Consider the following 14412-nt stretch of genomic DNA (forward strand, 5'->3'; position numbering starts at 1 on the left):
TTCGAAACTGGTAATATAATGGAACAATAAAATGTGTTAGCAAAATGTCTTTAAATTAGCACTCAGTAACTCTTTTTGTAACATATCGTATATTTTTTGTTAGGTGTAATCTAAATCGCAAGCATACTGTAAAGGTGTTACTGTACCAAGCAATCATTTAATCAACTACTAAAAGTTATTTACATCAAGGAGCACACAAGAAAAAATCTTTGCTATTCCGCACGTTAAAAAGTTTCAGGTTTTTTTCCCAGTAATTAGTGTTTATTTCTTTTATAGGCTAGAGCTACAGCGTTCTCACTACAAGCTGATGATCGTCATTCTCTTCTTCTTCTTCTTCTTGTGTTTATGGCGTGCTCATTATATTTATCTTTTTGCCGAGTCATTCCATATACTTGGCATAATTCTTTATTTTCGGGTGTACAATATACTATAAATAGTCATAGAATGTCCGTCTGCTTAGCTGGGCGCTAACGTACTCGCCTGCCAGACCAGAAGGTCTGGGTTCGACTCCTGGGCGAGTTGGAGATTTTCTCCGCTCAGGGACTGGGAGCCGTGTTGTCCTCATAATCATTTCATCCTCATCACCGGCGCGCAAGTCGCCGAATGTGGCGTCGACTGAAATAAGACTTGCACTTGGCTGCCGGACTTCCCAGGATGAGGCCTCCCGGCCAACAATGCCATATGCTCATCGTAGTCGTAGAATGTTGCTACTCAATGATACCTTGTAAATGTTGCAGCATGCGCAAACGTCCTATTTGCAGTGCAGTTCATTTTAGGGTTCCGTGTGTCAGTCGATAAAAATGGAACCCTTATACGATCGCTTTGTTTTTCGTCCCTCATTCAGTCGGTTGTTTTATCCTTTATCTTTTTATCTCAGAAACGAGTAGTGGTACCAAGTTGAAATTTATGTCAAATATCAAAATTAATCCGTACCAGAGTACAGAATAATTAAAATGCAGTAATGTTTCGACAGACAAATGATCGTTTATCAGTATTTCTTCTGCCCAGCGTAATGTAGCAATTCGACGTGGTATGCACTCAGCAAGTAGTTGGAAGTTCCCTGAAGAAATATTGAGCCATGCTTGCTCTATAGCCGTCCACAATTCCGAAAGTGTCGTCGGTGAACGATTTTGTGCACGAACTGACCTCTCGATTATGTCCCGAAAATATTCGATGGGATTCGTGTCGCGTGAGCTGGTTGGCCAAACCATTCGCTCGAACTGTTTAGAATGTTCTTCGAACCAATTGCAAACAATTGTGGCCCGGTGACATGGCGCATTGTCGTCCATAAAAATCGTAGTTGTTTGGGAACAAGTCCATGAATGGCTACAAGTGGCCGAACAATACGACTTCCAGCCAATGATCCGTTCAGTTGGACCAGAGGATCCAGTCTATTCCTTGTAAACACAGTCGACACCATTATGGAGTCACCATCAGCACGCGCAGTGCCTTGTTGAAAACATGGATCTATGCCTTCGTGGGGTCTGTGCCACACTCGAAGCCTACTTCATCTCTTACCAATTGAAATCGGGATTTATCTGAACAGGCCACGATTTTGCAGACGTCTAGGGTCCAACCTACAGGTCGCGAGCCTAGGAGAGGCGCTCCAAGTGATGTCATGCTGTTAGCAAGGGCACTCATGTCGGTCGTTTGCTGCCATAGCCTATCAGATTTCGTCGCGCTGTTATAACGATTACGTCGTACGGCCCACACTGATTTCTGCGGATACTTCATGCAGTGTTGCTTGAGTGTTAGCTCTGACATATCTAAGTAAAAAGCGCTGCTCTCTGTCGTTAAGTGAAGGCCGTCGACCACTGCGTTGTCCGTGGTCGGAGGTAATGCCTGAAACGTGGTATCTTGGTACGCCCTTGACCCCGTTGATCACGTAATATTGAATTCCCTAAGGATATCCGAAATGGATTGTCCCTTGCGTCTGGCTCCAACTACCATTCCGCATTCAAGTTTGTTAATTCCCGTTGTGCGGGAATGATCACATCATGGACCTGAGTACAAATGACAGCTCCGCCATTGTACTGCCGTTTTGTATCTTGTGTATACGATATGTACATATCGCTATCCCATTACTTTCATCACCTTAGTGTAATATATATTGTACAAACGCGTATCGCAGTGATGTCGTAGTGCATTATACACACTGTTAATGACGTACGCTGTATGTGCTTCGGTCTCGAAAGTAACTCATTCTTGTGTATTTTTGCCTGCTGAATTCAAAAATCGCTATAAAAAATGACCAGTTAGCTCTTGCTGTGGAGACACAATTACATGACTTTTTTTCCTGATCTACGTTTACAGGCTGAGAGCACTGTTGTTTTTGGAATTGTCACATTTGTTAAAAAAAAAAGAAAAAGTTGTTCCCACCTATTTGTAGGTTACAAAAATTATTACTGTTCTTTGGTGAACAAAGCAGCCAGTCAATACTGGAAGAAATATTTCAGTGCTATAACCAGTTTCTGGCCACCACACCCATCTTCAGATGATTAACTAACGTTGCCTATTACATTAATGTTTTAGTTAACATCATGTCGTCTGCACCTGCACTAAACGAGAATATTTGAATATTTAGTTTCACTTTATATGTTGCTTCATTAATAATAATATGTTAATTTTGTTGTATTTATCTGAATATAAGATGAAACAGCTGAACACACTTACATATGTCCCAGAAGATGACGATTTGTTTTGTTGTGGGCCTTATGGTTATCCAGGTCTATGTAAAAGTTGTTGTACAACGAACAGCACACATCTCTGGCACACTTCTTAATATTCTTATTATCAGTTAGTGCGTCACCCATGTTTCTTACGCTCGATGTTTTTGTTTACAATGCGCAGAGTATCCGTTACGCAAAGATATAAAGAAATCATTCACTTCCTATTGAGCAAAGATGCAAACTAAGCAAAGACGATGTGTGGGATCTACAACATGCAACATATTAATATCTTGAATAATAAATAATTATTCTATATGAAATTTCCACAAAGGCATGTCGTCTTCTACGTCTAAACGCTACGCTACATTTAAAGTTGGTCGTATTTCGAATATTTTAGTGTTAGGTTGATGCATATGTTCGTAACGTTCTTGTTTTACATGTTGATATCCCGGCTGCTATGGCTGTATTAATCGATTGTCATTTTTCATTTGTGGTTCACTGTTGCTATTTTGCTTACGTATTTTCATTTGGAGATAGTGTGTGGAGCTGTAGATGCTAGAAAATGGGGTGCCAAGTGGAGAAATCGGAACACTTCGAACATATTCTTCCATTTGTGTTCGGTTGACGGGTGGCAACAGCGGAGGTATCCAGAAATATTTGCTGCCTGTATAGGGACAATGTCACTGGACAGAACATGACAAGAACATGGTTTTCTCGTTTTAAGCCTTTGTTTCCTGACATAAGAAAATTTTTACTTTTTAACATTTTCTTTGCAGAATTTATGCTTTTGTGGCCTCAAATGTCGGTAGGATTTTTTGAAAATTTTATTTTATTTTTTGCAACTTTTTTCTCTCCTGGTACTCAGAAGTACCGTCAGACTCCATGGACAGAATCACAACATGCGCAGAAAAATGCCCCAACTTTTATAACTTGTACTTTATTCCACATAAATATTAAATATTTTTACATTAGAAAATTAACAGATATATGATATTTCTGATTTTTTTTTAAATTTCGCATAAATTTATTCTAGAGCAACTTCACAATACATAGTAACTTGGCTATACATTTTTGACAGTATATACATATCACATATTTAGTGATACCTCATGAAATTGTAGGAAACAGTTCTTTTTCTCATTGCAGCACAAATACACTTTACATGTACTACATTGTGAATGTGGTCTCTAATGAATTTGATTTTTTGCACACATTTCGCATCGTCCTCTTTTACAACTGAACACTACAAAATGGTTTCCTCGGTTGCCAAGACGTACATCCTTCGGAACAGAAAAGTTATCCTTCCTTCTCTTTGGGAGAGTTATTTCATCTTTACCAGAGTTTCTCTTTTTGAGATTTGGCACTTGCTGTTCATTCATTAGCCCTAGTGCCACAGCACGCCTGAATTCCAGCAGTGGCAGTGCCCCATGTAGATCACTGAAAATGACGTAAACATTGACAAAAGCAATTTCTATTCCTCCCCCGAAGAGACGGTGCCACCATTTCTTTGATCGCTTGTCAAGACCATAAGTTGAGCGTAATCTGTCTGCATGATCCACACCACCCATGTTCTTATTGTAATCACATACAATAACTGGACGTGGTATAGTCATACTAGTTCCATCTTTCTGTTTTCTTGTCACTACGCTCTGTTCGGTGCTATGGAAGTTTGACGCAAAATACACTACTTTATTTTCCTTCCATTGAAATACTGTTAGTTCTAAAGATTACACTCTGTGATTTGATTTAGACATTTTTCTTTAGGTAAATTCCCTGGCAAACCGTTCCTGTTTTTTCTAATTGTTCCACAGGCAAATGTATTTACGGATTTCTGTGTGAGAAAAAGTGGACAGAACAACTAGTGAGAGGTAACGCGTTGCTGCTACAATAAAGTGTTCGCACAACCTGACGGTACTAATAAGTCCGCCTTTTATATTTTCCACTTTATCTCATTCAATTGTAACGTAATGCTTCAAACTGTTATAAAAAAACAAAGAAGGTAAGTACATACAATGGAAAACTCAACGGAAGTTTCGATAAATTGCGCACAAATTCAGGCAACACCATGGAAACAAGCACATAAAATCTTCTGTTTTCACAGCAGCGCGCGAAAAACAATTTCAAGCTCTGATCGCCAGAGAGGTCTATGTATTGCACAACAACAACTATGAAACAGTAGAGCAGAGTTACTGTTACGTACCGACAGGCTCTCAGATCACGAAACTGCACCACGAGAAAATAATGAGAGTCAAAACTTACTGGTACTTTTAAGTACCGTCAGGCAACAAAGGGTTAAGGGGGGTTGTTTTGACACTAGTGTCTCGGTGTTTAATGATTATATTTTAAACGCATTAATCCACAATCACGTCAGAGAACTGAAAGGTGTGATGAACTGTGATTATTCCACCATCGGTGACATTTGGTTGCTTTGGAGGAGACTGATGAAAAATCGGATGTACGGATACCACATCCTCTAAGCAAAAATCACAAAAATCAGTGGGTGGCCACATGTGATCTGTACTTGCTCGTCATCTGTTGGTTCGTGAACAGCACTGACCATTCCTGTCCTGTATCGTTACTGGTGACGAGAAATGGCGTCTGTATGCTAACAAAAGGAAAAGAAAATAATGGTTGAGGCCAAACAAAGCAGCAACTCCGCGTGAAAGACATATGTGCATCAACAAGAGATCGTGTTCTGCATCCGGCGGAACAGGGACAGCGTGGTGTACTACGAATTGCTTCCCCGAGTTGTAACCAACGCTGTTGACATTTGTTGTCAACAAGTGAGATGTCTCGCAGACACAGTCTAAGAACAACGACCAGGAAGACTGGGGGAACTGATGCTACTCCACGACAACGCGCGCCCTCTTTCTGCCAGACAGGCAAGAAACACTACAGAGGGGTTGGGTTGGGAAATAATTCGGTACCCACCTTATTCATCTGGTCTTGCGCTCCCAGATTTTCACCTTTTCCGCTCCCCATCAAACAACCTTCATTGGAGTTCCATTCCGGATGAAAATGCGCTCCAAACATGACTCGAAGAGCTCTTCTCAAAACCAAGTGATTTCTACAATCGCGGAATCGCAAAGCTACCCCAGCGTTGCTAGACTGTTGCAAATCGTGAATAAGAGTATTTTATTGTTATTTACTTGTTTTAAGTTATGGAAAAGCACTACGAACTTACGTATCATTCCAATATTTTGAAACGAATTTGCGTCTTTGTAGACTTAATGTATTCCCCTGTCGTGTGAACAGAGTAAGATTGATATAGCAGAGTTACATGTCCTAAAGTGTTTAAAACGTCCTTCTGTAGTTTTTTTTGTTTACTTCCCCCAAATTTTTTTTACAAAAGTGTCAAACATCCAGTTGCTTCTCATACGAAGTCACATGGCGTGGTCTCTGAAATTGTGTTACTGTAAAATCGTAGTTATCATTTTTGGATACTTGTGTGACGGATAGAGCGGCAAATGAAATGCGAGTAGTAAAACTTACGTCATTCTACGTCAACCGGCTGAACCAATCACGAAAATGTGACGGCAACATCGTTTGCCATGTGAATGGTGAGGTGTATAGCAATGTTTGCTTAGATATCAAGCTGTGATGGCAAACGAAACTAAGATTCATTGAAGAGGCTCTGAACGTGTTGCATCAAACGGATAAATGCATTTTTTTCCAAATTTTGCACTCTAAAAACAAATGGAATTTTATATCACCTACTTAACACTTTGCCGTCAGGCGACACCGCAGTGCTGCCGTGTTCATAGTATCGCGCAGTGGTCGGTGACAGCACTTTAGTATCTTTTGCATTCTGTTAGTGTTTTGTTTAGGTAACAATAAGTTAAACACGTCAACAACTTTACTGTTTGTATAAGTACTTGTGCACTTCCATCATGGCAGACGAAAGAGACGATAAATTATTTACGATGAATGCTCGGACGTTTTATTTGACGCTGCTGACGACTTTGCCGATTGGGAAGAAGACATTGCATATCAAAAAAATGAAAGTGAAGCAGAATCGTCGGAAGATATTGATATACACCGAAGTAGAATTCGGCGAACGCTACGGTTGCCAACTGATTCGGATGAATCAGACGATGAAGACAGACTATGATTTATTGAGGACAAATAATAAATTTGAAGGATCTCCGGATCCACACATATTTCCCAAAGATACACAGAGCGTCGTGAATATCGTAGAATTATATATTGGGAACGGTCTATCGGAATATATTAGCAACGAAACCAACAAGTATTATAGTCAAAATTGCAATAGAATGAAACTGGATAAACTTAGAAAATGGTTTGGGCTTGCTATCCCTGTGGGGATTGTAAAAAGAAAAAAAGAAAAAGAAAAAGAAAAAAAAATAGAGAAAGGATCGATGATCACTGGTCAACAAATCCGTTGATAGAAACACCGATATTTCGAAAAACGATGTGCCGCAACCGATTCAGACAAATATTATCATTTTTACATTTTTCCGACAACAACAATAACCCGGCTTTTGAAAGTGCAATTCGTAACTAATTATTTTTGCAAAAAGTTTCAAGAAACGTTTAATCTAAGCCAAAATATCTCAGTTGATGAAGGAATGATACCGTGGCGCCGGCAGTTAAATTTTAAAGTTTACAGTCCGTCGAAAATTAATACGGCATACTCATTCGGATGCTGTGTGATTCGAGTACGGGATACATTTCCTCATTCAAAATATACTCCGTCGCTGGACAACCTTTAGCAAAAACAGTGATGTAACTATTGACACATTATGGAGAGTGGCACCACCTTTACATGGATAATTATTATAACAGTGTAGAGCTTGCACAGAAGTTACTTGAAAAGAAAATTAGAATTTGTGGAACGATACGCAAAATAGAGGATATCCGGAAAAATTAAAGCCCCCCAAAAGTCAATGTGTTTGAAGCTTGTCATCAACGGAAAGGTGACAAGTGGCCAGCGGCAAGCCAAGTAATCCGAATTAGCGCTGCCGGCGCCAAGCAAATAAATTTGCACGAGACGTGCTGACGGAAAAGCGTTAAGAGATATATTGTGGAGGTTACATTGCTTACGAAAATGAATATTACATACTGAAAGAAATGTAATTTTCATTTAAAACATACATTTTCGCATGCAAAGTGTTTCTGTGATGATAACAGAAAACTTCAGGCATGACAGAGGAAGCCAAGTGCATCGTCCAGATTAGTGTGAGCACCTGTGTAAAGCTTGAACAACCACCCTTTGTTGCGCGGACCGCTGCGAAACGTGCATGGAGAACCTTACCGACTCCAGTGCCGTGAGGTCCTCGACTGGTTTTAAATCCGGAGATTTGGTGGCCTAGGGAGTACGAGAAAATCATCCTAACGCTCTGCAAACCCACGCGCGTACGCTGTTAGCTGCGTGACAGGTCGCATTATACCGCTGGTAGACGCCACCGTGCGCAGGAGAAACAAACATTCCCCAGACGATAATGCTTCCTCCTCCGGCCCGTACGCTTCTGACAATGTTGCAGAGTGTTTGCTTTCAGACGTTTCACGTCTTAGACGCCAACGTCCATCTCTCCGATGGATCGTAAAACGTGATTCATCTGTAAAGGACACCTGTGGCCTCTCAGTGGACGTCCAGTCGCGGTACTGGCGTACAAATTGCAGCCTTTGTCGCCGACGAACGGCAGTCAGCGTGGGTATACGAACCAGGCGCCTGCTGCGGAGACCCGTACGCAACAACGTTCGCTGAAACTTGAGGAGACGCGGTCGGTAGCCACGTGTTTCATCTGGCCACTCAACTGCTCAAAAGTTGCACATGTACACTACTGGTCATTAAAATTGCTACACCAAGAAGAAATGCAGATGATAAACGGGTATTCATTGGACAATATATTATACTACAACTGGCATGTGATTACATTTTCACGCAATTAGGGTGCATAGATCCTGAGAAATCAGTACCCAGAGCAACCACCTCTGGCCGTAATAACGGACTTGATACACCTGGGCATTGAGTCAAACAGAGCTTGGATGGCGTGTGCAGGTACAGCTGCCCGTGCAGCTTCAACACGATACCACAGTTCATCAAGAGTACTGACTGGCGTATTGTGACGTGCCAGTTGCTCGGCCACCATTGACCAGACGTTTTCAATTGGTGAGAGATCTGGAGAATGTGCTGACCAGGGCAGCAGTCGAACATTTTCTGTATCCAGAAAGGCCCGTAAAGGACCTGCAAAATGCGGTCGTGCATCATCCTGCTGAAAAGTAGGGTTTCGCGGGGATCGAATGAAGGGTAGAGCCACGGGTAGTAACACATCTGAAATGTAACGTCCACTATTCAAACTGCCGTCAGTGCGAACAAGAGGCGACTGAGACGTGTAACCAATGGCACCCCATACCATCACGCAGAGTGATACGCCAGTATGGCGATGACGAATACACGCTTCCAATGTGCATTCACCGCGATGTCGCCAAACACGGATGCGACCATCATGATGCTGTAAACAGAACCTGGATTCATCCGAAAAATGACGTTTTGCCATTCGTGCACCCAGCTTCGTCGTTGAGTACACCGTCCCAGGCGCTCCTGTCTGTGATGCAGCGTCAAGGGTAATAGCAGCCATGGTCTCCGAGCCGATAGTCCAGGCTGCTGCAAACGTCATCGAACTGTTCGTGCAGATGGTTGTTCTCTTGCAAACGTCCCCATCTGTTGATTCAGGGATCGAGACGTGGCTACACGATCCGTTACAGCCATGCGGATAAGATGCCTGTCATCTCGACTGCTAGTGATAACGAGGCCGTTGGTATCCAGCATGGAGTTCCGTATTACCGTCCTGAACCCACCGATTCCATATTCTGCTAACAGTGATTGCATCTCGACCAACGCGAGCAGCAATGTCGCGATACGATAAACCGTAATCGCGATAGGTTACAATCCGACCTTTATCAAAGTCGGAAACGTGATGGCACGCGTTTCTCCTCCTTACACGAGGCATCACAACAACGTTCCACCAGATAACGCTGGTCAACTGCTGTTTGTGTATGAGAAATCGGTTGGAAACTTTCCTCATGTCAGCACGTTGTAGGTGTCGCCACTGGCGCCAACCTTGTGTGAATGCTCTGAAAAGCTAATCATTTGCAAATCACAGCATCTGCTTCCTGTCGGTTAAATTTCGCGTCTGTAGCACGTCATATTCGTGGTGCAGCCATTTTCATGGCCAATAGTGTATTTTCCTGTACACATTTCCGTAGTCCCCGTCATCTGTGGCCCGTGGTGCACCACAGTTTCCTAGGCGCTGGTATGGATAGCACCATTTTGCCATGCACGCATTCGAACAGTTTACAAACGTAGCCGTTTCGGAAATGCTTCTACCCTTGTCCCGAAAGCCAGTGATCATGTCCATTAGGGCGTCAGATAAATCACTCCGTTTCCGCATTACGACTACGATTGTGCTGTGTCTGTGTGGTCCAGACGCGCTTTATACTTATATCCTCCATTGCCAGTGCTGCCATCTGTCACCTGTTAGTGGTTATTGGACGATGACTTCCAACATATTGCGGTGGCCACATTAAGGTGACTGGACCGTGTACATGAGTTTGTGACAGGGAACACTCGTGCGGCAACGATTGTTTTGAGAACAAAATTACTGATGCTGTTGTGGTTACCTCCTTTGTGCCTCCAGTCCTATACCAGCAGCAGAGGGTGAACGTCCGTCAATGCTTGCGTATCGTTCGGCGAAACGTCAAGAAAATCGTTAAATACACATCGGGCGAAGACTCCGAGATAGAAGCCAACAGGAAAGTAATACTTAGAAAGTCTCAAATTTGTTGTTGGTGTGGTGATGATAGTAAAATAACAGATACCTTTTTTTAAAAATTTTATATTTCTGTACTACTTACCCAAGAATTGTTGAAAGTAGTGTTACACAGCTGCTGTGCATGTATAACATCGTCGCGCGTAGTTCTTTCGTTTTCATATGAATAACCTTGGTGTTATTCAGACGCGTCTTAAGCAGCATAAACTGTTGGCATTAACTAATCCTTAGACTCGCATACGGAAGATTTTTCACATGTATGACACAACAAGAACAAATCCAGTAGAATTTGATGGACGAGCCGGTCACGACAGAGGGCATCCTCTTCATAATATCTTTCAAGAGAACGCCTGACAGACGTTCGCGTGCAAGATGTACAAAGGCAGCTGGTACTCCATCATCTTTAGACCCCGTATGTGCTTAAATTCAAAAGGAATACCTTCCCAGAATTTTTGAGGTATATCTATTATAAACACAGTGTACAGTGTGAAGGAAACAGATACGACGCTTTAAAGCAATCATTGATTTACTGACTATTCTCGACCACAAGCCCACGTTATATCTATGTCCATGGCTTTCCACAGCTGTAGCGTGGAGATTCTCAGAGATCCCACACGTGATTACCCGTTACTGTTGAGCATTCTGTCTCTCTGAAACTTCAGTTGCCTCACCTAAATTTTTCTATTGGATGAAAATTGACTTACGCCTTTCGTTATTATATGATTTGCGCCAGCTAAAAAGAAATATGTCCAAGATATCATAAGTAGGTAATGGTTACGTAAACGTTACGACTCTGCGAAAGTTATTGAGAAATCTTACCAAATTTTAAAAATATAAATAACCTTCAAGCTAAAATATGGTTCACAATACTGAATCATTTTCAGCAAAATGGAGATTGGGTTCTGGGTAAAGTGAGCCTTGATTTACAGTGGGAATAGGAAGTTATGGGGCTATACTCGTAGCTCATGGCAAGTATGAATTTCTGGATGGATTTCTGGATCAGCTGGTTGAAATTGATTAGCAGAGTGTGAGTAAGTGGAGACATGGGTCCTGGTTCGGCGTAGAACGAAGCCACGGTGTAATTACCCGGTCAAGAATGAGTGATGCACAGTATTTCCACTGTTGCGCTAGTACTACGAGGCAACGTGGAAATTTAATTCTAGTGAGATGATGCTGATGAGGTCCCATACTCCGAGGAGTGTAGGAGACGATGCGGGAGAACCGCGCTGCCCTACTAGGCAAGGTCCTAGCGGAGGTGGTTTGCCATTGCCTTCCTCCGACCGTATTGGGGATGAATGATGATGATGATGAAGACGACGAAACAACACCCAGTCATCTCGAATCAGGAAAAATCCCTGACCCCGCCGGGAATCAAACCCGGGAAGCGAGAACGCTACCGCAAGACCACGAGCTGCATGGTAAAAGATTAATGTAATAAGTGGCAGATGTATCCAGATGGTGTGTGGGAGAGCTAGATGAACAACGTCTTTTAGGGAGCTTGTGAGAAGCGGAAATCAAAGAAACATTGGCAAAGGTAATTATACTTGGATGAATGTCTTGTACGCTTCAATGGTGGTGGAAGTACGAGCCTTTCATGTTCAGCTTGTTATTTTTGTTGATAGTGAACTTGCTTTCTAAGTTGTTTTGCGGTCGAAAGCTAATCCCACACAATTTAGCGTACAAATGATTTGAATGAGATGGTTGTATTTGAGGAGGTGGAAGTCGTAAGACTGGAATCACCATGAGGGTCGTAGTATAGACAACATATCAGTTCCCTTACATATTTGATTCATTGGTGTATATCAAGTGGTTTACGTCTTGGACAGTATGCTGTGTGTATAACGTGTAGAAGTTCTTAATATTGTTATTTAAGTATTCATAAGCAGTTTCATACCTCTCGAGATGATATTCGATGATACTATGAAAATCACTGATAAATATCACAGACACGATTTGCGCTATAGTGTCAGCAAAAATCCACAGTGATTCAGGAAGATACACTACTGGCCATTAAAATGGCTACACCACGAAGATGACTTGCTACAGACGCGAAATATAACCGACAGGTAGAAGATGCTGTGATATGCAAATGATTAGCTTTTCAGAGCATTCACACAAGGTTGGCGAAGGTGGCGGCACCTACAACATGCTGACATGAGGAAAGTTTCCAACCGATTTCTCATACAAAAACAGCAGTTGACCGGCGATACCTGGTGAACGTCGTTGTGATGCCTCGTGTAAGGAGGAGAAATGCGTACCATCACGTTTCCGACTTTGAAAACGGTCGGATTGTAGCCTATCGCGAATGCGGTTTATCGTGTCGCCACATTGCTGCTCGCGTTGGTCGAGATCGAATGACTGTTAGCAGAATATGGAATAGGTGGGTTCAAGAGGGTAATACGGAACGCCGTGCTGGATCCCAATGGCCTCGTGTCACTAGCAGTCGAGATGACAGGCATCTTATCTGCATGGCTGTAACGGATCGTGCAGCCACGTCTCGATCCCTGATTCAACAGATGGGGACGTTTGCTAGACAACAACCACCTCCACGAACAGTTCGACGACGTTTGCAGCAGCATGGACTATCAGCTCGGAGACCATGGCTGCGGTTACCCTTGACGCTGCATCACAGACAAGAGCGCCTGCAATGGTATACTCAACGACGAACCTGGATGCACGAATGGCAAAACGTCATTTTTTCGGATGAATCCAGGTTCTGTTTACAGCACCATGATGGTCGCATACGTGTTTGGCGACATCGCGGTGAACGCACATTGGAAGCGTGTACTCGTCATCGCCATACTGGCGTATCACCCGGCGTGATGGTATGGGGTGTCATCGGTTACACGTCTCGGTCACATCATGTTCGCACTGACGGTACTTTGAACAGTGGACGTTAAATTTCAGATGTGTTACGACTCGTGGCTCTACCCTTCATTCGATCCCTGCGGAACCCTACATTTCAGCAGGATAATGCACGACCGCATGTTGCAGGTCCTGTACAGGCCTTTCTGGATACAGAAAATGTTCGACTGCTGCCCTGGGCAGCACATTCTCCAGATCTCTCATCAATTGAAAACGTCTGGTCAATGGTGGCTGAGCAACTGGCTCGTCACAATACGCCATTCATTCCTCTTGATGAACTGTGGTATCGTGTTGAAGCTGCATGGGCAGCTGTACCTGTACACGCCATCCAAGCTCTTTTTGACTCAATGCCCATGCGTATCAAGACCGTTATTACGGCCAGAGGTGGTTGTTCTGGGTACTGATTTCTCAGGATCTATGCGCCCAAATTGCGTTAAAATGTAATCACATGTCAGTTTTAGTATAATACATTTGTCCAATGAATACCCGTTTATCATCTGCATTTCTTCTTGGTGTAGCAATTTTAATGGCCAGTAGTGTATTTGTACACTGTCCAGTTGCGTTAATGTAACCACCTGTCAAAAGCCTTAATAATCACCTTTTGCAGCTTGACATGCAGGTAGAGAGCCATGCCGACTCCAGTAGCGTGGCCAGATGCGCCAGGTTCCTCAGTTGTGGATCCATGGCGCGAAAAGCCCGACCGAGCTGGCCGCACAGAGTCCCGATTGGGTTTAAATCCAAAGAGTTTGGTGGACAGGGGAGTACGGTAAACTCATCCTGGTGCTGTTCGAACCTGGCACGTATCACTGCGAGTTGTGTGACATGTTGCGTTGTCCTGCTGGTAGATGCCATCGTGCCGAGGATAAACACGCTCCGTGTAGCGGTGGACGTGGTTCCCAACTACAGATGCATAGTTGTGTTGATCCACTGTGCCTACCACAATGAAAAGATCACCCAGGGATTGCAACGAAAACGTTTCCCAGGTCATAACGCTTCCTTCTCCGGCCTGAACTTCCCTAAGCTTGTTGCAGGGTGTTCCGATGGAGCATAAAATGAGATTCATCTGAAAACGCCACCTGTCGCCA

This window comes from Schistocerca americana, chromosome 2 (genome assembly GCF_021461395.2).
Source record: "Schistocerca americana isolate TAMUIC-IGC-003095 chromosome 2, iqSchAmer2.1, whole genome shotgun sequence".
In the NCBI taxonomy this organism is placed as follows: domain Eukaryota; kingdom Metazoa; phylum Arthropoda; class Insecta; order Orthoptera; family Acrididae; genus Schistocerca; species Schistocerca americana.